Source organism: Meriones unguiculatus, chromosome 7 (assembly GCF_030254825.1).
Source record: "Meriones unguiculatus strain TT.TT164.6M chromosome 7, Bangor_MerUng_6.1, whole genome shotgun sequence".
NCBI classification, from domain to species: domain Eukaryota; kingdom Metazoa; phylum Chordata; class Mammalia; order Rodentia; family Muridae; genus Meriones; species Meriones unguiculatus.
In genome coordinates, this window is record NC_083355.1 from 114,248,105 (window position 1) to 114,274,533 (window position 26,429).

At 39.7% G+C, this 26,429-nt stretch overlaps 1 long non-coding RNA gene, 1 other non-coding gene and 1 pseudogene across 2 annotated transcripts; all 3 read left to right on the forward strand.

The window, feature by feature from the left end:
- Nucleotides 1-240: 240 nt before the first annotated feature.
- On the forward strand, nucleotides 241-21,395 carry LOC132655302 (uncharacterized). Its single transcript, XR_009593136.1, has 6 exons — nucleotides 241-5,161; nucleotides 10,009-10,088; nucleotides 10,787-10,872; nucleotides 14,146-14,255; nucleotides 18,263-18,456; nucleotides 19,148-21,395. It is a non-coding gene; the product is annotated as an uncharacterized LOC132655302 (long non-coding RNA).
- On the forward strand, nucleotides 4,194-4,265 carry LOC132655628 (small nucleolar RNA SNORD113/SNORD114 family). The gene has a single exon (XR_009593419.1). It is a non-coding gene; the product is annotated as a small nucleolar RNA SNORD113/SNORD114 family (small nucleolar RNA).
- Nucleotides 4,635-4,692, forward strand: LOC132655626 (small nucleolar RNA SNORD113/SNORD114 family; annotated as a pseudogene).
- Nucleotides 21,396-26,429: the final 5,034 nt, after the last annotated feature.

Consider the following 26,429-nt stretch of genomic DNA (forward strand, 5'->3'; position numbering starts at 1 on the left):
AGAATGGGTATTTGCTGGCCTCTCTTATGAACCCTTGAAAATTGTGCCTAGTAGCACAATCTTTTTCTATGTTTTTGTTTTTGGTTTTTTTTTTTTTTTTTTTTTTTTTTTTTTTTTTTTTTTTTTTGTGCTGTGTATTTTCCATATTGTCTGACCTTTTGATATCATTGCAAAAGTTTCCTCTTAAGGAGATTTGATTTTTTTTTTTTTTTTTTTTTTTTTTTTTTTTTTGTAATTCACTTTTACACCCGGAGTCCATTGTAATTAATACTTTTATTCTCACACATGGAGAGGCAGGGGGGAAAACGCAGAGTAATATTTCTTCATTAATTTTCCCTAGTTAAAATCATGTTGAACATATCTTTATGCTTTCTTATTCCTATATTTTTTTCATTTATTGTGTTTTGTAATTACTATTACTTTTAAAACCATATTCACGCCAGTTTTTGCACAACACCAGTTTTTTTTTTCCCTTCCTTCCTCATTGAAGGTTTACAAAGCCTCATCAAATGTTCTTATTCAGCCTTCCTTAGAACTTGCCAAACTCTTTGTCTGCATCCTCCCTCTTTCAGTTTTCAGTATAACAGTTTTTTCATATTCACTCATTACGGGGTAGTACTGCACTCATTTTTCTCTCCCTCCTTTATTTAACTTCTTCATCCCAAAGAAAGCTATAGCTGTGGTTGCTATTGAAAATAATCCTATACCACTAGCCCTCTTTCTGGATAAATAATATCTGGCATAGTGTTTACACCCAGAACCTATAAAAGATCCCAAAATAACAGTCATTTACATAAAATAGACAATAAAAGATCCTATAGACCTATAAAAGATCCCAAAATAACAGTCATTTACATAAAATAGACAATATTGCTATGTCAACATTTCTCAAAAGAAAACATTCAAATATCCTACACACCAAATTCATTATCTATAACTGTATTACATTTTTCATTAATATTCTAATTCATATTATTTATCATTTGGTTCTTCTGAATTTCAAGTCACAGTCACATCTTACCTTATCCTACTTAGAATGTCTATGACAATGTTGTCAAAGTTCAACCTAAGCTCAGATCATTTTACAACACACGTTTGCCAAACTGTTAGTTGTCCTCAAAAATTAAAATCGAAAGTTTTTATGAACCAACACATCTGGTCCTACTCACACATCTTCATTAGCCATTATTTCTAACCCATGTCTGTGTATGGTGAGAGTACCTGAGAGCAGTTTTATGGAGCAGTTCCTTTCTCTTACTTTTTCTATTTATGACAATACAAGCAGTACATTTTACAGCCAAGGTTTAAGTTCTGGGTCTGTGGACATATGCCCTCATTTAGTTAAGATTAGATTCCTCCCTTAAATCAAAGTTGGAAACCAGAATTCTTATCTGATCTCAAAAATCTTTTACCAACTGTTTTGTTTTGTTGCTCTCCCCGGTGGACCTCAATGGGCTGCTTTCTGGATCCTCTATCTTTAATGCCTGAATCAAAGTAAGTGTGGGTAACAGCCACATGCTTTGTCATGTTTTACTCAACAGCACTGTATTGTTACTAAGCATGAAACAGACCCCTATAGATCTCCTGTCAGATTGACCTTTGAAATGAAATGGGCTTCTGTCCTGAGCATGTCTTATGTCTGAGGATGGTTAACAGCACATGTGTACATGTACATGTTGCTATGATCACCCATGTGAGCTGTGCTCCTGTTGAATGTTTGTATTTTCCATGCATTGCTAGTGAAATTATTGGCATAGGTGGTAAACAGTGTTGATGAAAAGGAGGGGAGACTAAGCCTTTCTTGAGCCAATGATGAGAGTTTCCAAGGTATGAAAGAGATGATGACCATGTCTGTTTGGAACTCTGAGGTCCCACACACAGTAAGAAAAGGTCCTTGACGGATCATGCCATATTTTTATCTTGTGCTCTGCTCTGCACTCTACAGAATGCATGCCCTGGAGGTGACTTCCACGTCTTTTCCTGCTCCCCAGCGGCACATTTGTCTTTCTGCATGGAGCTTGGCACAGTGTGAGTACCGGTTAGTGTCCCTGTTTTTCTGTGGTCTGTGGAAGGTTAGTGACTTCATTATTTCAAAGTATCTAACATGGGGATAGTGAGATGTCCCGGGGCTTGAAGGCACTTGCTGCCACCCCTGTTGACCCACAGTTGCTTCCCAGTACCCCATGGTTGAGAGAGAGAACAGATTCCTGAATTTCGAGCTCTTGCCTTCATATACATGTTCTTGGCATGCATGTTCATAAACACAAATGAATATATTCAGTCAGAACAAGTCTTCATTACATCAAGCATAATCAATGGCCACATGCAGACTTAACATAAGATAAGACATTGAGTTGGCCATATTTGAGAATCCTAGGCTTCTCACCAAAGGAGACAGGTTAAGGTGAATTGCTTATTAATAAAGGAGTGACTTCTAGACTGTTTCAGTATTTAGTGGAAATGGTAGCATTTCCATTTTCATGCATGATTGATGATTCAATAAAAACAAGCATGGAAGTAACAGAAGTGGTTTAAGCCAGGCTGGGGCGATAATGAGCCCTTGTAGTATGCATCCAGAGTAATGTACACGTGCCTGTCTCTCAGGTCCACTCTGCAGCAGATCTGCTTTCTGTGTTCATCTACTTAAATGCTATTTTAATTCCTTGAATGCCCAATAAATACAGAAAACAATGAAGACAAGTAGTTGAAACATTATTCAGATAGAAACATGAGTCAAGGCAAAAAATCCCCATAATATATTGAGTGTGGAATGAAAAGAAAATCAAGTAGCATATAACTGTTTTTTGTGTGTGGAGGAAATAGTGTCAATACCAGATAATGTCTATTTTCTTGGTTAGATGCAAGTTTGAAGATACTAATTTTACAAGACATTAGTATAAATATTTTTAAATTATGATGGTTTGCATGAATGGCTCAGATGACAGATAATCATGGAAGATAAAGCAAAAAATGTGGGTTTTTTTTTAAACAAAATTTTCTTTGTGCATTCTCTTCAGAGCAGATGCTCTCAAATATACTGACATGTTTGTCCATGGCCAGCAGCACTGGCTTGCTTCTCTTTATAGGGCCTGGGACAGAGGGCAGTTCCAGTGTGCTCACCTCTGCTGCTTCCTCCTCCCTTCCCCTCTCCTTCCCTCCACTCTTCCCCTCTTCTTTCCCTCCCCTCTCCTCCCATCCACTCTTCCCCTCTCCTCCCTCCCCTCTTCCTCCTCTTCCCTCTTTTTCTCCTCTTTCTTCCCCTTCCCTCTCCTCCCCTCCCCTATCCTCTCCTCCTGCTCCCTCTTCCTTACCTATCTTCCCCTCTCCTTCCCTCTCCTCCTCTTCCCTTTTTCTCCCCTCCCTTCTCCTCCCCCATCTCCTCCCTTTCCCTCTTTTCTTCTCCTCCCCTTCCCTCTCCTCTTCTCCCCTCCCCTTCCTCTCCTTCTCTCTCCTTTCCTTCCCTCTCCTCTTCTCCCCTCCCCTTCCTCTCCTTCTCTCTCCTTTCCTTTCCTCTCCTCTTCTTTCCTCCTCTCCACTCTTCCTGTCTACCTCAATCTTTCCCTCTCCTCTTCCTCTCCTCCCCTCCCTTTTCTCCTTTTTCTCTCCTCCTGTCCCGTTCCCTCTTCTTCATCTCTCTTACCCTCTCTTCTCCTTCCCTCACCTCTTCTCCCCTCTCCACTTCTCCCCTCTCCTCTCCTCCATTCTTCTTCTCCACTCTTCTCCTCCCCTCCCTTCCCTCTCGCCCTCTCTCCTCCCCTCTCCTTTCCCCTATGCTACTCCTCCCCCACTCCTCTTCTCTGTACTCAGGATAGACCATATAACTAGAGGATTCTCCAAGAGTCAGGAGCTCCATTTGTACCCTGCTGAAGAGCAAAGCAAGACCAGGGTGAGTTACAGGAATCTCCTTGTCTTGGTTTGAGTACTTAAACAATGTGTAGTATAGTTAGTGATGACCATCTGAATACCAATGGTTGATAGGGGACCACATGAACATGTCCATTTGTAACACAAGTATGTTAACTAGTGTGTATTATTACTGCGCTGGACACATTAGAGAGAATCCATGCATAGATTAGGCATAATTAGACTGCTAGAGTTAATGTTTTTGCAGGGGTGGGGTTTACTAGCCTACAGTTTATAATTAAATAGTTAATAGGCAAAGTAGAAATAATTAGAGAAAAGGAGACAAATATTTGCTTGATGATGCCCACCAGTGGCATTTAATTCATACATGATGACTGTGTGTCTGAAACACCAATAGTCAACGAAGAATATAAATGACATTAAGGTTGAAAGCAGTGGTGTCATTGTTTTGTCCTTTGCTTTGCTCTGTTCCTTAAAAAAACTCTCCTAAGGGGATCTATTCATCTTCAGTGGCTTCCAGTCCATCAATTGCCTCAGACAATGTGGGATCTGCTCAGAGTTTGTGTCATGGTTCTGATAGTTTGGGGAAGGTTAGTCTCTGTGTTACTAAGTATAAAATGCATTCACATTAGGTCAACGGTAACACAACTGTAACACCGAACATACATGCAATTAATATGTTAGATTATTTTTATATATAAAAAGGATGGTGGTTATTGAAGGAAACATATTCACAATGTAGAAATGAATGGAAAAGATAAGGCCAATTTTGGATTGATGATGACCACCTGTGGCATATGAGTTACAAAGAGTGACTCTGAGGTCCTTGATAAAATCCAGTTGTCACCAACAGAGGTGGAGTTGACATTGGTCCTCATGTGTTTGCATTTTCTGCTGTTCAATCAATAAATCTAAAAATAAAGATAAATAAGATTAACTGTGGCCCAATTATAAAATAACAGATGAACAGGACATGCTTTTTCGGTCAAATAGGGATTATACATATCTGCTCTTCAGCAAATGATTAAAGTTACAGTATAAAGCATAGCTATATGAATGTGTGAACCATTGCTAAGCTTGTTCCGTTATTTATGTGAGAGCTAATTAAATAGATATCCTTCTTTTATAAATGATTATCTATGGCTGAGTAAGTGAAGGTCATGATCGAGGTCTAGAGCAATATCTTCATTTTGCCTTTATCTCTTCTGCTTTGCATTCCTGGGGCCTTTTCTGTCTGGAGGATGCCTTCAAGACCAAGAGCTCTGCTGACATCATGGCTGGCTCTGGGCAGACCACTGTAAGTAATAGCTAGGACTTTTTCTTCTAGTTCGGTGGTTTGCTTAGCAGAACTCAATGTGTGACTGAAAAACATAGCATGGATCAGAGATGGCAGCTTCCTACCAATGAAAGCTACAGAAGTGAATGGAAGTTGTCAATTTATGAAACACTGAGGATAGTTAATGAAGGTTAAAACAATTCCCTACAGGCTAGAAATAAGAAATACTTTGTAAGGTTGTTTGAATAATATATACTAAAATTATTATTATCGATTATTAAACTAAAGAAGTAATATAACCCATTCTTTCATCTATAGTGTTCCTGTAGAGAAATTACAGGGCTATATAATATATTTATTTTTCTCAGATGCTTCTATAATTATAACAATGTGAAAATCAAGCAATCGGTCTTACCAATAAGTAAAAATAAAATGGGAAAAGCATTGTCTAATTCTCAAAATATGAAGAGAGCCAAGAAATACATTAGTATTTATGAACTACATTATGCCATCTTTCCAAAAGCATTTTTTGCTAATGATGACATTAACAATGTAAATTACAGACAATGTCTACATTCTGAGCAAGTTTTAATTTTTTCCTCTTCTTAAGTGATAAGATTAGATTCGTTCCAAAAACGGTTCATGGTAGGTGAAAAGTGAAGGTCATTACTGAGAAAGTCTCTAAATTGTTGCCTTTTCTCCTCAGTAATCCCCAGAGTGGGGACTGTGTGACTGGGCATCCTCCATGATCAGCTTCTCTGTTCCCTGATTTTGAATCAGTTTTGAATTGTATTGCTGAAGATTAAGAAAAGAAAAAAAAAAAGATTCAAAATCTCATTTTGAATGATTTGCTTAAGAATATCCAATGCCTTATGTTGACGGGTATGGCAGCACATGCCTTTAAACCCAACCCTCTGGAGGCAGAGGCAGGCAGATCTCTGAGTTCAAGGTTAGCCTCTTCTACAAAGCAAATTACAAAACAAACAAACAAAAACAAACAAACAAAATGTACATGATTAGAGATGAACAACTGTATTCCATTGATCGATCAACGATCGATATCAAGTCTTCTATTGATAATACAGTTATGAAAACCTGAATAACTTGCTTTCCATATAAGAATACTCTCAGTACAGATTAGCAATGTCAATTGTGTTCTTGGCACTTTATGTCTTATAGGACTTAACACTTATTTTTAACATATCAGTGGATCAATGAATAGGCCAGGTATAAATTGGTGAAATAGACTGTCATCCTTGGCTCAGTGCTGACTGCTGGTGGAATATGAGATCCATTACAAAGGTGGTATAGCGCATCATCCACCTAGATGTCAGGGATATAAAATGTAGCTCTTTTTGATGTTTGTATTTATATAATTTCCTGACTAGTCAATGTGGGAATAAACATGTAAACAAAAACAATGAATGTGGTTCGGCATTGTCCCGTTATAAAAAAATGTATGATGAGGTTGGAGAATTACTAATATACAGTAAAAGTAGGAAAAGCCAAAGAGAAAGTCACTCCTGACCTTGTGGCTATTGACCTACAAACAGCATAATTAAGAGAGTATTCAAATTGTTATGGTAGCTAGTTTGATATTATTTCTTTTCTTATAAATTAAAAGACTCCAAGTAATTATTCCCAAAGTCAAAAATCTGCAAGGATGAATAGTAAAGATGTCTTAATTTTGTCCTATTCTTTGTGAGGTATGTCTCAGAGTACCGGAACTACGTGACTCAGGGTCTGCCATGGTAAAGGACAGTGCGCATCTTGGATGTCACTTGAAGCCAACAATTCTTGTCTTGGTTTGTGTGGTTTGCTTAAGATAATCCCTGCATTATTACAAAGCGTGTAATGTGCGTAATAGTAACCAGTGTTATGCCATTGGCTGATAAGGGGTGTCTATTGATAAGGCATACATGAAAAATGGAAGATAAATAATTGATAAAATAGTTACACCAATGTTGCAGAAGCTCTGTATGCAAATCAAGAATAGAAGGGCTCTTCTTTATCTTGTGAAATTCATGGAGCTCACATTGGTAGTGAGATGATTGCTTGCCCAATGGACAGATGAGCAGAGAAAGAAAACTAGTGGACCTTGTTAGTATGGGAGTCATGAATATATGGAATTCTCGGGGCCATCCCCAAAGACCTTTGCATTCTTTGTTTGATATGATCCTCTTGAAAAGTGTCAGCAATTGGAGTACATTACATTTTAGAGTTTATATTTATGCATCTTATTATACTTTATTATTTGGCCAATATGAGTCGTAAACAAATAAATTAAAAACATAAATTAGGCAAGGTCAAAAATTAAAATATATGATGAAACAAGAGTGCCAGCAGTGGATTTTGAAATCAGTTTGTGTTACATACCACCACCTTTTTGGCTCTGATCACACCAACAGTAGAAATTATAGAAGTTTTCTACTTCTGGGTGAAGGGGGAGTTCAAAGTTCTTAATTTTCACTTTTAATAAAAAGTGAAATAAGTAGACTCTGAATTAATGACTGTTAATAAAAGCTAAAAAACAACATTCAGTGCAGTGGGAAAAGGGCATTTTCTTCGTCATAGCTTCTTTGACAAAGCCAAGGCAAGTATTAGATAAAATTCTTCTCTTTATTTGTGTGGTCTTTTTAAAGCCATATTCAAATATGATAGTTATATTATGATACTAGTGTATGTCATTATTTAATGGCAGAAGGCCATGTGTAGGCCTGTTTCTAATGTCTGATGGACATGAAACATTCCACTTATAGGCACATATATGAAAAATTCAACACTGTGATGATAAGGCAGAATTTTGAAAGTGAGTCAATAACTGATTATAACAATAGCAAGGGTAATTATCTAATTACAGACCCAAATCCTCTTGGGTTTCTGTTAGCCATACTACTTAGAAGTTGCCAGTGGTGAATTAATGAGTTCATAACTAAACAGTGTGGCAATGAAAAGAGACCAGTGTTCATCTTAGCTTCATCAGGAGTTTCTTTGTCATCTGAACAATGAATGGGCGTGTACCTGGATCTGTGGTCCACCATAGAAGAAAGGCAGATACTTCCCCCTTGTAAATAGCATTGTAGTTAGGGTTTCGATTTGCTTCTGTTAAAATGCATTTTGAAGATAACACTACAATCAGTTCAAGGAAAAAGCTAGTAACCAAATAGCTACTAATGAATAGAAATAAACTTCCTTCAACGATAAGAATATTTGGCGAGGCAAGAACATTTCTAGGCACTGAAAGCACTGCTATGCAGCGGGTGGAAGACCAACCACAGAGTGTGTCTGTGGCACAACTGTTTGTTTATTCGGGAGAAATCAAATGAAGGGCATCCTAGATTGCCTTAATCACTGACAAGTGAAAGATCGAAATGAAAGACCAAGGCAGATGAGGTCTCACTCTTATTAATGATCTTCGCTATGTATTCCTGCAAGAACAGAGTTGTGCTGCCTCATTCCTCTTTGGTCGATCTGTAAGTGTGTCTACGTGCTGTGAGCGATCCTGTGAATAGTCACAGTTAAAATTATTTTCTCAATTTTTTTTTAAATGCCATTCACACAAAATTTTTTTACGATTTACTCATTTTATTATTTATATAGTATTCTGCTTGCAAATATGCCTGGAGTCCAGAGGTACCAGATTTTATTTTAGATGGTTATAAGCCACCTTGTGGTTACTAGGAGTTGAACTCTGGGCCTTTGGAAGAACAGCAAGTGCTCTTAACCTCTTAGCCATCTCTCCAGCCCCCAAAATTATTTTTTAAACTGTGAATTAGAATCATTTAAAAGAAACTTTGACCTAATTGTAAAAATGGGCTTAATATGTACCATTATTACACTGATATGTGCACATATAAAGCCCTGGATTTAATTTTTGGCGGAGGTGTTGTTCTGGGTAGTATTTATACAGAAGGGTTTTGGAGCTACCTAAGGATCACAGGTTTTTGTGATTCTTATGTGATTATTTGTAGGGAGCTGATCAATACAGCTACATGGTCAATAAAATCATTAAGACATGAATGAAGAATACAAGGAGCAGCCTAAACTGCTAAAAATGCCTAAAAATGCTAAAAAAAAAAAAAAAAAAGCCTAAAAATGCTGGCCATGTAGGAGTTGCAGACTGCGAGAGCATCTGGAACATGCCCTTCCCACACCATAGGAATCTAGAAAGACTTTAGGATCTAGTTGTGGATCTCACGTTTGCATTGAGTGAAAAGGAGTCCATGAGAATCAATGAAGAGAACAAAAATGAGTAAATATGACAGAGGAAGCTGCACTCCACCTCCTAGCTTATATGTCAAAGGAAGAACATGGATAGAATATAGAAGGGGTGAAAAATGGACCAGTGGGCTCTGCTCTGTTTCCAAGAGCCAATAGCTACTGATGGCCTTGTGAGAAGATTACTCTGGGTTCATCGTAGGTTCAGAACTCTCTTTATCATAGGACAAATGTCCCACCATTACTATGAGTGACCACTAAGTATTCACTAAATGGCATCACAAAATTACAAGAGTCTGTGTCACCTTGGCAATGAGCAAGGTGTCCATGGCTACGTCATCTAAGCCAGTGTCTTAAGTGTGTAAAAAGGTAGAAAGTTTATTGTCTTAAAGCATAAGTGAGAAGGATAAAAATCTATATGCTAAAATGGAAAAAGAAACATGGGGGAGTAATGGCATTTCTAGAAATAACAGTTACAATTTGTCCTTTTTTTTCCTCTCTTTTGGTTTAAATTTTTTTCAATATTTTATTAATTCTGAAAATTTAATGTCCTTTATTTTTTTATTTTCATACATGTATTTGCCTCAGTTCCTTCCCCACCCCTGCACCTAGGCACTACCATTTGCAAATGTCATCTTTCTCTTCTACAGGATGCTGTACCCCAGCCAACCAGTTCCTAATCATGAAGATCTCTTCCTTTGTTCACTGGAGAGAGAGACTGTCATGAAATGTAAGTGGTAAAGTTTTCTGTTTGGGCCATTAGCTCATGGTTTCTACTGTGTCATTACAGAACACAGTAGACCCTATATATGGTCTGTGATGATGACAATGTTTGACTAACTCAGTTTAGTACAGATCAAGTACAAGAACAAAACAGTTCTTACCTTAATTTTCAAAAGCTGAATTGAACACCTCTTTACGTTTGGAGGTTGCTTCTTAGGAAGTTAGACTTGTAGCTGTGCAGTCATATAATGCACTTGTTCATGTTGAAGACATGAACCATCATGCGAACGGGCTGATGATGTAAGTGGAATGAATCTGAAGGACTCCGTGATCACTCTGAGCGACTGAAGTCCATCGCATGAAAGAATTAGTGAGGGTACATGGTGAGAATGACTTCAGGGAGGTTTAAGAATCTACCCTTGGAGTTTGTGAGGGTTTGCGGACATTGATTTTGTACAGAGACTGAATAAATGTCTCAATCAAAAAATATATTCATGAGAAGGAAAAGGAACTCAGTATGTAGACCAATTTTAACAGAAGAATTATTAATTCATTTGGTTTAAAGTGCTACGGGTTCCTTGCTATTTAATTCATTCTAGGGAAACAGTTAGGCAAATAGATGAAGGTTAATTAAATGAATAAGTACAACATGTAAATTGAGACTGAGGCCAACTCATTCTTCTTTAATTACTTTGTACTGGGTAGAATGGATGCGCCTGGGCTCCTTTCCTCACTGCTTCAGGATGAAGGCCCCAGCATTGATTGTCCAGCCAGGCGCAGTATGGATCTGGGTGAGTAACATACCAGGTCTCTATACTTCCTTGTTCTTTTTGTTACAGTGATCACTGTCTATTAGAAATTGACATTTGTGTCCTATAATCAAAGAAGGCCACTCCTATACTCGTGGCAGGTAGTCTTGAGAAGCCACACAGAGACTGTTTGCATAAATGAGATCTGTAGACAATAGATTTGGACTGCAGTCTGAAACAGAGGTCACAGGTACACTCTAGTGCCGACTAAGAATTCAGGCTAAGGCTGTGTTCTTGTTGAGAAAGGGAAATAGAAGCAAGTACAGTGTCCACACAGCACCCAGGCATGGGATTGTATCATAACAGGAAGATTTGTTTAACTAAGGGCGTGTAGTGTGCCTCATTCACCAGAGGAGTCTATAGAAAAATGTAGAAAATCTATTTCTCCTGTTCTGTTTGGCTGTAGATTCCTTTCTCTTGATTTTATTTTTGAAAATGCATAACTGAATTATTAAGGATAAATCCGTACCCAGAAATTATAAATGATGGAGGTTATTCCCATGAGAACATTGGCCATGAAATAAGAATTATGATCAACTCCATTTTTTCTATTTTTTTCCCTCTCAACCCCATTTAACCAAAATGACTTAATCTGTTGTATTAATCTGTGTATAAGGAAACCCCAGAAAACATGTTAAATACTGATTCTTTTATTTTTTATTTTTTGTGCTTTGATGAGTTGTGGGTCTATCATTACTGTTACTGAGGAAACCAATCTTTTTAAAAGTCAATTGGAAGTGGACCAGTAGTAGGCCAGCAATTGAAATGTTTTGAGATAAGTACTATGATTACAGTTTTTAGCCACTGACATCTACAGAAGAAATGTAGTCTCTTACTATCTGTGTTTTAATAGAAAGAACATGATACACATGGCCACTTTGCATGTTCTAATAAGATGTATTTATATTTGTTCTTGGCACTTAATTGAGTTATTTTTACCTATCTCAGGCACAAATTATAGCAGGTTTACTTGTTTGCAGGTTTCTTTAGAGCCTCAAATACTCCATGGTTTTTATGTTCTGATACTTAGTATCTGAGAATGGTGAAGTAATTGATTTAAAGTATTAATTTCTGCCCAATAGCTATTGACTTTCATCCTCATCAGACCTTGTGTCAAACATGGTGTTCATACTGGAGCCAGAAGTAGTAACTATGGGATTAGATAGTACCAACTCACAAACAATATAACAGGGCAAGTGTATGTGTGGTCCAGAGTTAGGGTTCTGTGTTCGATTCTAAGTTTTGGATGTTTTATGAGAGGTGGGATTACTATGCTGTGAGGCCCTTCACACTTCAGCTTACTACCAGGAGCACTTGAGATGTTTGTTGAGTAAGTGGGTGAATAAATGATGACAAAAAGCAATAATGAATAAATCAATGGGAGGAATTAAAGATTCCTTGAGGGGAAAAAAATGAAGAATGAAGTCATGAAAACATAGAGGATTGTGCCAAGAGCAGATCAGCAATGCACTAATTAATAACTACCTTACAGAGTAAATGAGCGAATGCTGAGTCTGAGTGGATACACAAATAGACAGGTCAGCACGGAACGAGTGAGTGGTGAAAGATAACACCTGTGAATTAGTGAATGAAAGACAAACATATCAGTGAGTCAACCTGGGAGAAGTGAATGTGCAATCTTTAGTGAATCCGTCAGTCCATGAATTCTTGAATGGATTTATGAATGAATAGATGAGCAGATCTTTGCGTCTAGTGAAGGGATGAATGAAGTAGTGAGTATAGAGTCAGTGTTTGGGTCCATTAATGACAGGAGTCACTCTATGCCTGAATGAATGAATGAATGAATGATTGATTGATTGATTGATTTACTCAAGGATGTGTAGTTGAGTGGATCAAAGAAAGGAAAAAATAATCATGATAACAACTGCATAATAAACATGTAACTGAAAGAAATGATAAATGAATAAATGAATGAAAGGGCCAATGGATGGATGAATGAACATATCATAGTTAATGAATAAATGGACTGATTATGGACCAAATTAGTCATCAAGTATGTAATTAAAGAATAAGTTACGTTCTGGTGAATGAGTGCCTGAACAAGTGAATGAGTTGATGCATGAATGAGTCAGCTGTCTGGGTGTGAGGCAATGAATGAACTCACAGTTACTCTTTCTCTAACTGTTCCAAGGAGTGTGGCCACGCCCAGCTCCACACCAGTTGTAAATAGTTGAGCCAGAGCTCTCTGCTTTCTCTATCATGGGCGTTTGTTTACATGTCAGCACTAAAGAGCCTTCAGGGCTAGGAACTGGGTCAAATTCTTCTCTCTATCCCTAGCCCCTGCCCAACCTAGAGCCTGGTAGGCGCCCAGCAAATTACTACTGAATGAATGAGCAAATGACTAAAAATACATGCGCTTTTGTGGAACCAGTATGGCCTGGTAGCTCCTCTTTGGAGGAGTGTGTTATGTGTCAGATGGTCTGTGGCATCCTCCCTGCAAGACCAGATTCTCGCCAGGGCCTGGCTTCCTGTGCCAGATAATGAGACAGGATACTGGCAGTCCTTACCGCCCGGGACACTGGCCCATCCTTGGGTAACTCTGGCTTGGCATGGTGGAATGGAAGCCCTGGGTCTTCCCGAAAGCTACCTTTGCCTCTGCCAAAACAGGAGATCAAAAATAACTGAGGCTTCTTTTCATGCCTCTGCTGAGTGGGCGCCTGCCTTGCCTTTTGAAGCAAACCAAATCCCTCTTGCTTCTAATCATGGGACTTTGAGTTTAATGAGGAGAAACATCGTCCCACAGCCAGCAACCCTCAGCTACATGACAAGGATTCCTTCCTGGAGGATTTGTGTGTTCCATAGGAGCTTATCGTAGGGCTTTCATGCTTTTCCTGTGTGTAGCATTATACCTGAGAGAGAAGAGATAACCCCCTCCCCAACCAAAGTGACTATATTTATTTGATTATTTCAGTTGTGTTTGTCTGAAGCTCTGGTTATGCCTAGAACAATGGAGAGGTCAACCAAGTTCTAAGAAGGATAGCACATGAGGTTAGACTGTCCAGAACAAAAAATAATAATAAAGTACAATATGCCCTTCTACCAGAAGATTTAAAAAGTATGTTCACCACACCTTTTTTCTAAATGGGCTACCTGCCTAAGTCCAGCATCCATGGTTCCTTCCTCTCTCCCTTCCCTCCCTCTACCTCTCTTTCAACTAGTATGTGTCTAGCAACTCCATGTTCCTGACCCTGGCTGTTCTTCTCTTGCCATGGTGGCTCTGACCATGGACTCTAGGCCTCGTTCCTGTTTCTGCATCCTTCCTTCAGACTGAGTGATGATGTGGAACACAGTTCACCCCTCTGGATTTGACCTTGGTCCCCACCATTCACCCAAGAAGAACTCAGGTAATCTCTCTCTTCCTTGTTGTTCACAGCAGACTCCCAAATTTTGATTACTTTCATTTGATTGTTGACCATCTGAGCATGCTCTAGACTTCCATGAAAAGAGTTCAGACTGTGTTTGTGGCAGTGTGTGACCGCTGAACATTGAGACTTGGGGAACAGTGAGCACTGTTGACTGAACTCTTAAAGCTTTGCTTAAAGGTAGTACATACATAGAGTAGACAAGTTCCCCTGCACTGCGCAGAACTTTCTGCTAAATAAACTAATCTTATAGTATGCCTCAACTTGGCATTACATCACTCTCATTATTACCACCAGGGCCATCATCATCACTAACACCGTTATCACTACCACTATCACCCTCATCACCACCATATCATCACTGCTACCATCATCATCATCATCACCACCATCATCAACACGATCATCATAACTGTCACTACCTACCACTGCAACCACTGCCAACAGCACGACTGTTACCACTAACACTACTGTCAAAATCATTACCACTATCATCAGCATCACCAACAGCAGCAACAGCAGCATATCACCACCGTGACCATGACCATCACCTCTACCACCAGTGAATGCCATTACTTTCATTAGCACTGTCTCTACCATCATTAATATAACCAACCACCACTACCACCGTGACCACCGCTATCAATAGTAACAATAGTGGTACCACCAGTGTAACCATTGTGATCTTCATGGCTACCATAATCACTACCACCACCAACAACAGAAGAACACCATCACTACTAACAACAACAACCATCATTAACATGGCCACTGCCAGCAAGACTTCTCCCTCCTTTTGCCCTGAGAAGCTTCTCCCATGCTCTGGCTATTACTTGCCCTTGAATTTGACACATAGGCAGAGGCACCACCTTGATCACGCATGTCCACCAAGCCGTCCCTTAGCTGATGTGCTTGGGGTTGATGGCCCCCAGCATCTGCTGCCCAGAGCAGAAGGTGGTACTGAACTTGAGCATGGAGATTGCTGGGTAAAGGTAAAGATGAATGAGGGCAAACATACACAGTTGTGCCACACTCTTAAGTTTATAGAGTGTGTGCCTGGCTCACTCAGGTCCTGTGTCCCCCACACAGAGACAGTCCCTATTCGCTCTGGAGCCTGCCCTCCTCCTCCAGGTCCACTCTTGGCCTTTGCCTGTGCCTCTTTAGAAGATGTGTAACCCTAATCCTTGAAATTGCCTGGCATGGATTTTATTCCCAGCTTAAGTAAATCTCACTCCCCCCATGAACAGGATTTGGACAATCAGACTAGGGCTTGGAACCAAATATTTTGCAAAAGGTCTCTTTCAAAATTTGAAACCCTGTGGTCACAGGCCTTAGCTGAGTCTGACTTGGGAGTTGGAAGAGTATGGGTGCTGTGACCCCCTTCCAAAGAAGAGGAGGAGGGAAGCAGTAAAGGCTGACTACAAGTTGTCCTGTCACTGAGCCCATAGGCCTTTTACAAGGCTGACCCTGTGGTTTAGTTTTGCTTCTCTGATGGCACTGAAAAGAGTTTGGTCCCCTCCCTAGCTCTTGATCCTAAAATCACTGAGCAGTGTGTGGGCGTGGATTGGTATGGAGTTCAGGGCCAGGCTGGGCGGAGTGTATGATGGGACCAGTGTGAACTCTACCTCCAAACCCTCACTATTCTGTAGGTGGGGGTAGTGTTTTCTTTCCTCACCCAGGAGGTGCCCTTCTGTATCCTTGGAGAAGCATCAGAACTCATCTCTGAGACATAAGTTGGTTTCATTTCGTTGTTCCTCAAAAGTCTCTGTGTGCTGTGCATTGGGGAGCCTGTGGTCATGTGTGTCTCATCCCCCTGATTGAAGCTCACCTCCTCATCTCTCTGTCTCTTCCTTGTTCAACCCCCACCCCCACTTCTCTGCCCTTCTCAGAGAAGTGGGAGGTTCCCCATGGGTGCCAACTTTCCCTGGCACATTAAGGCACATCCTCTCCTACTGAGGCCAGACAAAGCAGCCCAGTTAGGGGAATGGGATCAGAGTCAGAAAGGCCTGCCACTTCAGTTGTTGGGATCCACTGAAGACCAAGCTGCACAACTGCTACATCTATGCAGTGGGCCCAAGACCAGTCCATGTATGCTCTTTAGTTTGTGTTTCAGTCTCTGTAAGCCCCCATGGGCCCAGACCGGCTGTAGGTCTTCTTGTGGAGCCCTTCACCCCTCCAACTCCCTCAATTGTTTCCTCAGCTCTTCCATAGACCTCCCTAAGCTCTGTCTAATGTTTGGCTGTGGGTCTCTGCATCTGTTTTCATCAACTGCTGGGTGAAGCCTCTCGGAGGAGTTATGCTAGGCTCCTATCTACAAGGATAGCAGAGTAGCATTAATAGTGTCAGGGACTGGTTCTCTCTCATAGGATGGGTTTTGAGTTTGCCCAGTCTTTGGTTGGTCAGTTCCTCAATATTTGTCCCTGTACATCTTGCAGGAAGGACAAATTTTGGGTTAAAGGTTTTGTGGGAAGGTTGGTATCCTTATTCTTCCACTGGAAGTCCCACTTGACCACAGGCATACTTGCTCTTAATTTTGGATCCAGTTGATGATATTTTATGTTCTCTTAGACTCACACATTCTCCCACCATCATTTTGTAGGATTATGTAGAAGTCACCCTTGCCAGTCTCACCATAGTCCTGGCATCAGCAGTGGCCAGAGACCCTAGCCAACTCCCTGCCATCTCTGAGCTCCCACCTCAGCTGTTCCCTTCATCTCCACTGAGTATTTCTGAGCTCCTGGCTTCATTTCGTGATGAACCTGCCTATGAAAATCTCCAAGAAGCCAGAGCCATAGGTTAGACCTCAGACTTCTTAAGGAACCATTTGGACAGTGTTCTCTTTCTCAGAGGACTCCTTGCTCTGCCCTCACAGTCTTGGCCCTATCCTGCTTCTTTCATGGTTAACTTGCTCTATATGTCACTCCCAACAAGAATCCTACCATTCTGTACACACAAAGTCATTAGGGCACATACATCACAGCCCAAGAGGAGGCTTCCCTTTTTTTTTTTTTTTAATTTTGTGAAGAATAAACAGAAACCTGGAAACATTAGAAATATATGGAGGGGTCACTTCCCAAAGACCGCAGTCCAACCGCTGACATCACATGGTCACGCATAGGGGCCAGGTGGGAACTGCATTTACATGTCTTCCCATTGAAGCTCTTCTGGCTTCCTGTGGCTCTTCCTCCCTGTAACCTCTTCTTGAGAACTTGGCTCTATCGAGTCAGAGAAAAGGACCAGCTGGGTACATGTTGGCAGGAAACTGAGTCTACGCTAGATGGACCAGTTCTCATGGGTGGAATAGTGATGAATGAGGCAAAAAGGAAAGAAATGGGCCCCTGCTTAGACTGTACCCTTTCCATGCAGCTGGGGGAGGGGTGAATGCCCCCACCTGTGACAAACCAGTGGCCAGTGCTCTATAGGTACAGCTTTGCTCTTCCTACCCCTACCCCCGCCCACAAATACACAAAAACCAAAGGCTCACATGAGCAGAGAGAACCTAGCTGTCTTGACATCTGGGGTATGTCTCCTATCTTCAGAGCCAGTCATCTTGTTTGCAGCCTGGCCATTCCTTTCTCCACACAGAGCCTCCTCCTTTCTAGAAGCTCCCATCCCATTTGTACTGTAACACATGATTATTATTTACTCATTGGAATGATAGAATTTAACTAACTCCCCGATTTAGTTGACCTTTCTGAGAGCCATTCAGAGAAACATCTGGAACAGTCCTCCCTGCCAGCAGCTGACCCTGACAGCATTTCTCCAAAGGCCTGATGCACATAGGTCACAGCCCAGAAGCAGGCTTCTCTTCTCTTTATTTTGCATAGAATCAGAGTCACCTTTTACCTGACTCTGGCCCTCTGGTCTCGCCTCACCCCAAAGCTTGGTCATTGGCTCTCAATAGCCCACACAGGCTTCCTTCTGTGACTGTGGGGACAGATTCAGTAGGTACCTACCTGTCATTAACAGTAGCCTTTTTTTTTTCCTAGCCATGAGAGCCACTGTGCTCAGCTCTTAGGCCAAGATTGATGTGGCCAGAACTATCCTACACCCAGGATATAAGCAAGCTTCTTGGTCCTAGATTCCCAGATTTAAGAGCTCACAGAAAGCACCCATGCTGGTCACCAAATGGATTGGATGAGGTCCACATAGGAAGCAGTGGACACTGGAGGCCTATGTCACGGTTAGTATTCTCCTTGCAAGGTGGAACATGGGTTTTCATATTTGTTTCCTTAAAACTTTATATGGAGGTAATATAGAACAAGGTTGCCTAGTGCCATAAAAAACTCACGTGTCCAATTCTATATGCCCACTTTCAAAGATGTTAAATGGTGGTACTGATAGTCTGCCAGCTAACCCTGAGGGTGGGGTATGTTTGGCCAGTCCTGTCCACTGGCCTGAGCAATTCATCTCCTTCATTTCCTGCACCAAGTCCCACCTAGGGTATCTTCTAAGCATCCCTCCATTCCCTGGTCCTCACTTCCTTCTGGGCCACACACACAAGGTTAAGATGTCTTTCTCCTTGCCCACCTTTCTGCCAGCTGCCCCATGCATGTCCTATTGGAAGAAGTACTCCACGAAAATTCTCCTGCCTTCCCCACTGCTCCTTCTACTTGTGCTGCAAATGCCTGGCACAGGAGGGCTCATCATTCCCACTCATACCTGCTATCTCTACTCCCTGAGTCAGCCTTGGAGCTGTATCGTACACTGCTAAGGACCAGCTGGAGGATAGGACCTGGGCCTGACCCAACTCTCCGTTCCTCAAGTCCCCTCTGTCAGAATGGCCAGGGTTCCTCCTGGGTGTATCAGTAGACAGGTGTGGGAACACGTTCTGCTGGGTTTTGTTTTGTGACTTGCCCACTTTGTCTTGGAAGGTCCCCCGCTGCAGAACCTTTAGAGGCCTGGTTGCCTGATCCAGCACCCTGTGAGGAAAAACGCCAGGGGCACAATGCCAGTCTTACTGGGTAAGCTCTGATTTTTCTGGTTACTCTCAATGCTGTGTGTCTGGGACAAGACCAGACTTGACTGGGTGGATGCTTAGGTTGTAAGCACTGAAAGATGAGCTTTCCAACTGAGCTGGAGTGTCTGTGCAGCCTGTGGGGAGCCAGGTACACTGGCTTCTCCTAGAGAGTAGCACTAGCTACTTCTGGCAGTGGCTTCTCTGAGTGGAAGGCAGAAATGGCTAGACAAGTCTCCCATTTCCACAAATGACTAGATAGCAGGGTGCTTCCTGGCAGCTTGAGCTGGAGCTTGGGCTAACTTCTGTTACCCCACATTTTAAGAAATGATACAAACAAGCCAGTTGTTGTGACACATGCACTTGTAAGCCCAGCTCTGGAGAGGCTGAGGCAGGAAAACTGCAAGTTGCCAGCTAGCCTGGTCTTCAGTCAGTTACAATTTTTGACCTACAAACTCTTGTGGGGAAGCAGAGAAGCAAGAGCCATGTGGGGGCTCTCCTCTAAAAGATTTCTAAAGAAATCACATTTATCACATGATATTTAAAAGTCAATGCTTTCTCATTAATAAAAGAAATAGTATTGGGGAAAGTATAGCTTCAGCACTCAAAGATAACCACTGCCAATATTTGGCTAACAGTGCTTGGGTTTTGGTTTATTCCTATAAAATGTAAGTGTGTGTGTGTGTGTGTGTTTAATTGAGCTCATCCTTGCTATTTTTTCTCATCTGCTTATGTATCCTAAACTCTGCCCCATGCCATTCAGTAATTTACTATCTTTGTTTTCTTAATGGTCACAAAGGAGTCTAGCCAGTGTCTATAACTGACTATTGCTCTGTGCAGAAAGACACAAAAGCTGGGTGGCATATGTTAGGGACCCTCCACGTGCTCCCACTTCATGGCTTGGTCTGGTGTCTTGCTGCTCTTTGTAATAGTGGGTGGCTCTGTCAGGAGGCTTGAGCTCTTGGCAAACTACCCTCTGCAAACTTTTCGCCCATTCCATTTTCAGAGTTAGTTTGAGAAAGTGCCTGCTGCTCTGGGAATTATCGGAGTTTTTAACCTTTGCCAATTTGTCAAAACATGACATTTCACCGTTTCCATCCCCACAGCTTTTATCGCAGCAGCACAGAGCACTTTTCCGCCCTCTTTGTGGGGTATTTGTATCTGAATTGCCAGCTCAGGCTCCTTGCACTTTTCATTATTCCTTTAGTTTTTATGTTTTTTTTGTCAAACTCATGCATACACATCATTTTAAGAACAAGATCTTTCTACAAGACTGTCAGGGAACCATCAACCCTCCTACCCTCCCGGCTCCGCCCGTATAGTATGCGTTACCTGTAACTGCTTTAACTGATTCTCTTGACATTTACATCCTAATGCTAAGTAATATTCTTGTTTTTCTGCTTCTTGATTTTCTTTCTTTGTGTGTGTGCTTTTTATTTTTTTTTAAGCCTAGGAATAATTTTGCTTGCTCTATTGTTGAAGACAAGCATTTATCTCTCTTTTACATACGCCCTTGTCTTCACCCCCTTCACACACAACCCTGTACTATCCTCCCAAGAGATTATTTTGAAATGCAGGCTTGATCAATACTCATGAGTTTACACCCTTCTAAGAGTGTGAACATTATCACAAAGCTGAACAATGTGGTCCTAATTATTTATCTACTCCCTAGTATTTTTTTTTTCTTCTGGAGTGGTGTGTATATGTGTGTGTGTTTCTCTTTGGTTGTTCAGTTTTGTTTTGTTGTTGTTGTTTTGTTTTATGTAGCTCAGGCTAATTCACAGCCTTTCCATACATACAAAGATATGAGTTGTGTAAGACGTATGTATATCATGTTGAAGAAATTTTTTTTTGAAGACAGCTTTCCTATCTTCTCATGGGCTAGTTCATCTTTGGGCTGAAACCATCTTAATTACCCCATCTTCTCTTTCTAGGGATAGGTTTCTTTGGTTTTCCTTCCCTAGATAGGCCCTTGGTTTTTATAGATACCATAATATTTATTTGGGGGGGGGGTTACTTCTGTTTTTCTAAAATTTTAAGAGAAAAAGTTCATGAAAAGTAAACTTTTAGAGATCTTTCACATTTGAATAGGAAATGTCCACATTGACCATGGATAAGTCAGCTAGGTATAAAATTCTTTAAGTTACAGATTTTTTTCCCTCAGATTTTCAGAGTTACATTTGATTGGGAGTGAAAAAGCAGGTAAAGAAAACAACTTAGAAACTCTCAGAATAAGAAAAATAGAAGTAAAAGGCACACACACAAAGAAAATCAAGAAGCAGAAAAACAAGAATGTTACTTAGCATCATTAGGATGTAAATGTCAAGAGAATCAGTTAAAGTGGGGACACAGAAGTCTTCTCTTCTAGCTTCCAGGACTGTTGTGAAAAGTGTTAAGCCCTTGTTCTTCAATCTTGCAGGATTGTATAGTATTTTCAGGTTTTCTCTCATTGTATGATAATTTTATTGCTTCTTGATTTGGATATATGCTCATCCATTTTCACTCTTTTTATTCAAAAATGTCTCTTAATTGTATAAACCAATTTCTCACTCTCTTTCTCCCCTCCCCTGAGCACATCAATTATATATTGGACCTCTTTGGCTGATTCTATAATATTGATAAGTCTTTCCTCTCATTTTACACTCTTAATTTTCTGTCCTGGTACCAGAATTCCTCTCTCTCTCATTCTCTCTCTCTCTCTCTTTCTCTGTCTCTCTGTCTTTCTCTCTCTATCTCTCTCTAATTTTCCATTAAATCTTGTTCATGGAACCTTTTATTCAAAAATTGTAGCCTGGAGAGATGCATTAACAGTTAGGAGCTTAGATCTCTTACAGAGGACTAAGGTTTTGTTCCCAGCACCCATTTTGGGTGGCTTACCACCACTTCTGCCTCCAAGATATCTGATGCTCTTTTATGACTTTGTTGTGCACAGACAACTCATACACACACACACATACAAACATAAATATTAAAATAATTCTTAAAAATAAAAATTGTTAGGTTTCAGAAATATATCACTCTTTTTCCCTTATGTTTTCTTCATTTCCATTTTATGTTTGGATAGAAAACTATTTCCCAAATAAAGCTCATATAGTCAATTTTTTCCCTAGAACTTCTGTAATTTCACATTTTATATTTGAATATTTAACTCATTATTTTACTATAAAATATCCAATTTCAACATTTGCTCCATTGCATATTATTTTTTAAAATGTGCATGAGTGTTGTGGTTGCATGTGTCAGTTCACTGTGTGTAGTGGCAATGGTGACAGAAGAGAGCACTGGTTTCCCTGGAGCTAGAGTTGGAGGTGATTGTGAGCTACCATGTGCTAACCATACCTGGATCTTGTGCAAGACCAGCAAGTGCTTTGATTCTTGGGTTGACTTTTCCCAGTTCCATTGGCTTACTAAATTTTTTAGGCCAGCTGGACTTGGCTTTCATGTATTAAGTTATATTGAATCATTTTTCAGTGGTGATAGCCTTCATTTTCTCTTTAAAATTTTTCCTCTTTAGTCTCATTTGTTTATTCTTCCAGGCATATTTTAGTGATACTATGAAATTTAAGATTTTTTTTATGGCATTGTATACAATTATCAGGTGAAAGCTGGTCATGGTGGCACATGCCTATAATCCCTGCACTTGGGAGGCTAAGGCAGGAAGATCATGAGCTCAAGGCCAGTCTGGCTACATAGGGAGACCCTGTTTCTAAACAAACAAACAACAGCAACAAATCAGAAAAACATGTTTCAAGCTATTTTTGCAATTTTAATTTTACATAAATTACTTGTCAAATTTTGCATATTCACAATTTGTAGGTAAGACACTCAAAGGGTCACCTCTTGTGAATCTGGTCCCTTTATATTTGTGAACTTCTTGTCAGCAGTAAGTGGGGAACTTTTATATATTTCTAGTTTCTAGTTGTTTTATTTGTTTGTTCTACGAGCTTTTCATTGACTAATTTGGAATCTCTAGGTAGAGTCACTCATATCTCTGTAAAGTTTTATAGTTTTTATCTCTTTCCTATTGCCTTCCTGATTACTTTTTCTTACCCTATTGTATTGCCCACAAATTCCACAACAAATGGATAGTAAAAGATACCTGTCTTATGTTTCACTGTCAGGTACAATTACAAATTATTTTTCTATTAGACTTTTTATTTTAAGATTGCAGTACTCCTAGTTCCTAAGATTCAGGAATGGATTTAGAATTTTCTGAAATGTCTTTTTGATGTCTGAGAGATATTTGTGTTGTTTTCGTCTGTCAGTACAATGAATGATAATAATGTTTTGTAACTTGGAAGCATTTTGGGGGTCAAATTCTATTCGTTTGTGGTATGTTGTTCTTTTAATAAGATTTGCTTTCCAAGTGTTTAATTCAGGATTTTTCAAATGTGTTTGTTGTCAGCGTTCAGTAGCAAAGTTATGGTGGCTTTGTAAAATGAACCAGGTGTCACTTCATCTTTTTCTATATTCTGTACCATATAAATAGCATTTGAATGGAAAGTTCCATGAAAACTCAAATTTGCTAACATTGACCTCCTGGTTAATCTTTTGAAATACTTTCTGTGTCTTTTGTGTTTGCTGGAATTTTTTAATTTTCTGTATCTTTAAAATTTCTGTCTCTTTTTCTAATATATCGTAGTAGTTAAACCTTTAGATATATTGAGCTTAAATTCTTCTTATGGGGCTCTTGGACACACTGTCTCTTTCCTGTGCTTAATTTTCTCATTTATCTAGAGGTCAAAATGAGAGCCTAAAAAGCAACACTAAGAAGATAAAGAGATAAAGTATGTCATTCTGTGTCTGATGCAGTGGGCACTCAATAATTCCCTTCAGGTGTTACTACTCCTATGGGATGACAGATCTTGAGATTTAAATTGTTAATTGGTATAGAGTTACAAGTAATGTTATTTTATAATGAATTTTTATCTGTTTCTGTGATTACATCACCTTCTCTTTATCTTATGTATGCATACTTTATCTCTTTAACACATGATCTAAAGAAATGTCTGTACTTTTTTTTCTTCAAGAAATCAGTTCTTGGAACAATTTCTCAATTTAACATTTTATGTGAGCATGTTCACTGGTGCCTGCCTTTATCTTGCTGGTTCCTCCTTTCTACTTTCCTTAAATTTGTTCAGTCTCTCTATGTATTCCGAATTGTTGCTCTTCTTTGATGATTGAAATATTTCATGGTATGAATTTGCCTCTCATTGCAACTTTGACTTCATGTCCTATGATTCAATATGCAGTCTTCTCAGTAATTTTGAATTTGTAATTATGATTTTTTTTTTGTTCTTAGATGGTTATCTCAATGAAATGTGAAATTTGGAGCTTCTTTTAAACTCACTTCTGCTTTACTTGAGTTTATTTGTGTGTTGTCCTTGATGCCTTCTGTTCAAATGTGACTGTATTTTATTGTGGCTAGAGAATGTGCACATAAATTCTATTCTGGGGAAATTTGTTGATGCCTTTTAAAATATAATATAATCAACTTTGTAAATGTTTCATGGGCCTTTAAAGCAAGATGTCTACTTATTTATAGGATACAGGTTTTGATGTAAAGAAATTTACTTTTGTTAGTTTTCATTTGTTCCATTTTGATTTTCTTAGAAAAGATTCGACGTTTATAAGTGACCAGAGTTTTAATCTTATTCTAGGAGTTTGCAATATTGTTCTACTAGATTGCTTAGCACTTGGGGCAGGAAAACCCAATATTGATGAAATGAACATCCTTTATTTCTTGGTTTCTGTTAAATATGATGTTGACTCTAGATTTGAAGTCTGTTTATCATTTGGTCTTTTTGGGTTTTGTTTTGGTTTTGCCTATTTGATTTTTTAGGACTGAAAAGCTATAAAAACTGTGTTTCTATAATTTTGTTCTGTGTTTTGATGTCGTATGTTTTGTTGAGTAATATTAGAAAATGCTGTGTCCCCATCATGGACTGCCTCCTCCACCTTGAACAGGTAATCTCCTTGCCATGTTTCAACCTGACACAGAACTGCAGAAACACATTTTGCTTTTGTTGTTTCACCTCATGTTAGGTAAACTTTTTCCTGTAATTGCTTCTGGAAGCATCTAATGAAGGCTACACATTATCAGAACTGGAGACTTGCTTTTTACAACCCCACAAAAGCCATCTCTGATGTTCCATGATGCTTCTTCTTTCTGCTCTCTAAACATACAATTGACTGTCTCAAATTAAAGTCAAAGACTGGCTGCTTTGAGTCTGCCCTGTGACCTCTACACTCATTGACATCATCTAAATTACCGAATTAGTGCTCTCACCAAGTGTCAGCCATTTTTTTTTTACTCTTCCATATATTTATAACAAAATCAAAAGCAAAAGATGATTAAGTGACAGTTTACAAGGGCTGCTAAACCCTTTATGTGGAGCAAATGTTACTTCACACCCTAAAAAGTGAGAGACCAAGTTAAAGCTACCTGTTTATTTGGAGGTGGGCATGTCCATGAGGGCTAAGTGCTTGGCACTCAGTGTGACAGGGGGTCAACCCCTCAGCACTCTTGGAAAACCTCTGCAATTAACTATTTCATCAACTGCACAAGCAAATTGAACCCATTGCTGTGTATGGCAAGCCCAGGCGCCGTCGGAAGAGAGTGGCTTCTGGCTGTCAGCCGCTGTCTAAATTGCCTGATGTTTGAGATGCATGCTGTGTGGGCTGCCTCAGAGTTGAATGCAAGAAAATTGAGGCCTTCCTATTTTTCTGGGCCATCTCTTGGCTTTGCAGTTTTTCAAGTTTATTTATAATCTGTCTTAAATTGACAACATATAGTTTGGATTTGAAGCTTTTGACCCAAATTGAAAATCTTTTCTCTTTGAGGGTGTATAACCCATTCACATTTTTTCCCTTGATTGTCATGTTTGACTTTTTTTTTTTAAATTATGCTTTATTTCTTTTGTCCTCTTTCCCTTTTGTTATACTGCTGAAACCACATTTTTATTTTCTTTTGCTCTGCTGATTTGGAAAGCACGTAGCCAGCTTCTAGCATCTATGTGGGTTTATATAGTTCAGCATCTTAAAAACTAGACTTGTCCTTAGTTTTAAAATGTAGTCAGTCTGACTGGTCCCTGTATAGAATGATTAGCAGTCAGGGCCAACCTCCTTCATATCCCTGTGGTATACCCTGTGGTACCTCATGCTTCCCACCTACTGGCATGGGGCTCCAAACTTACACC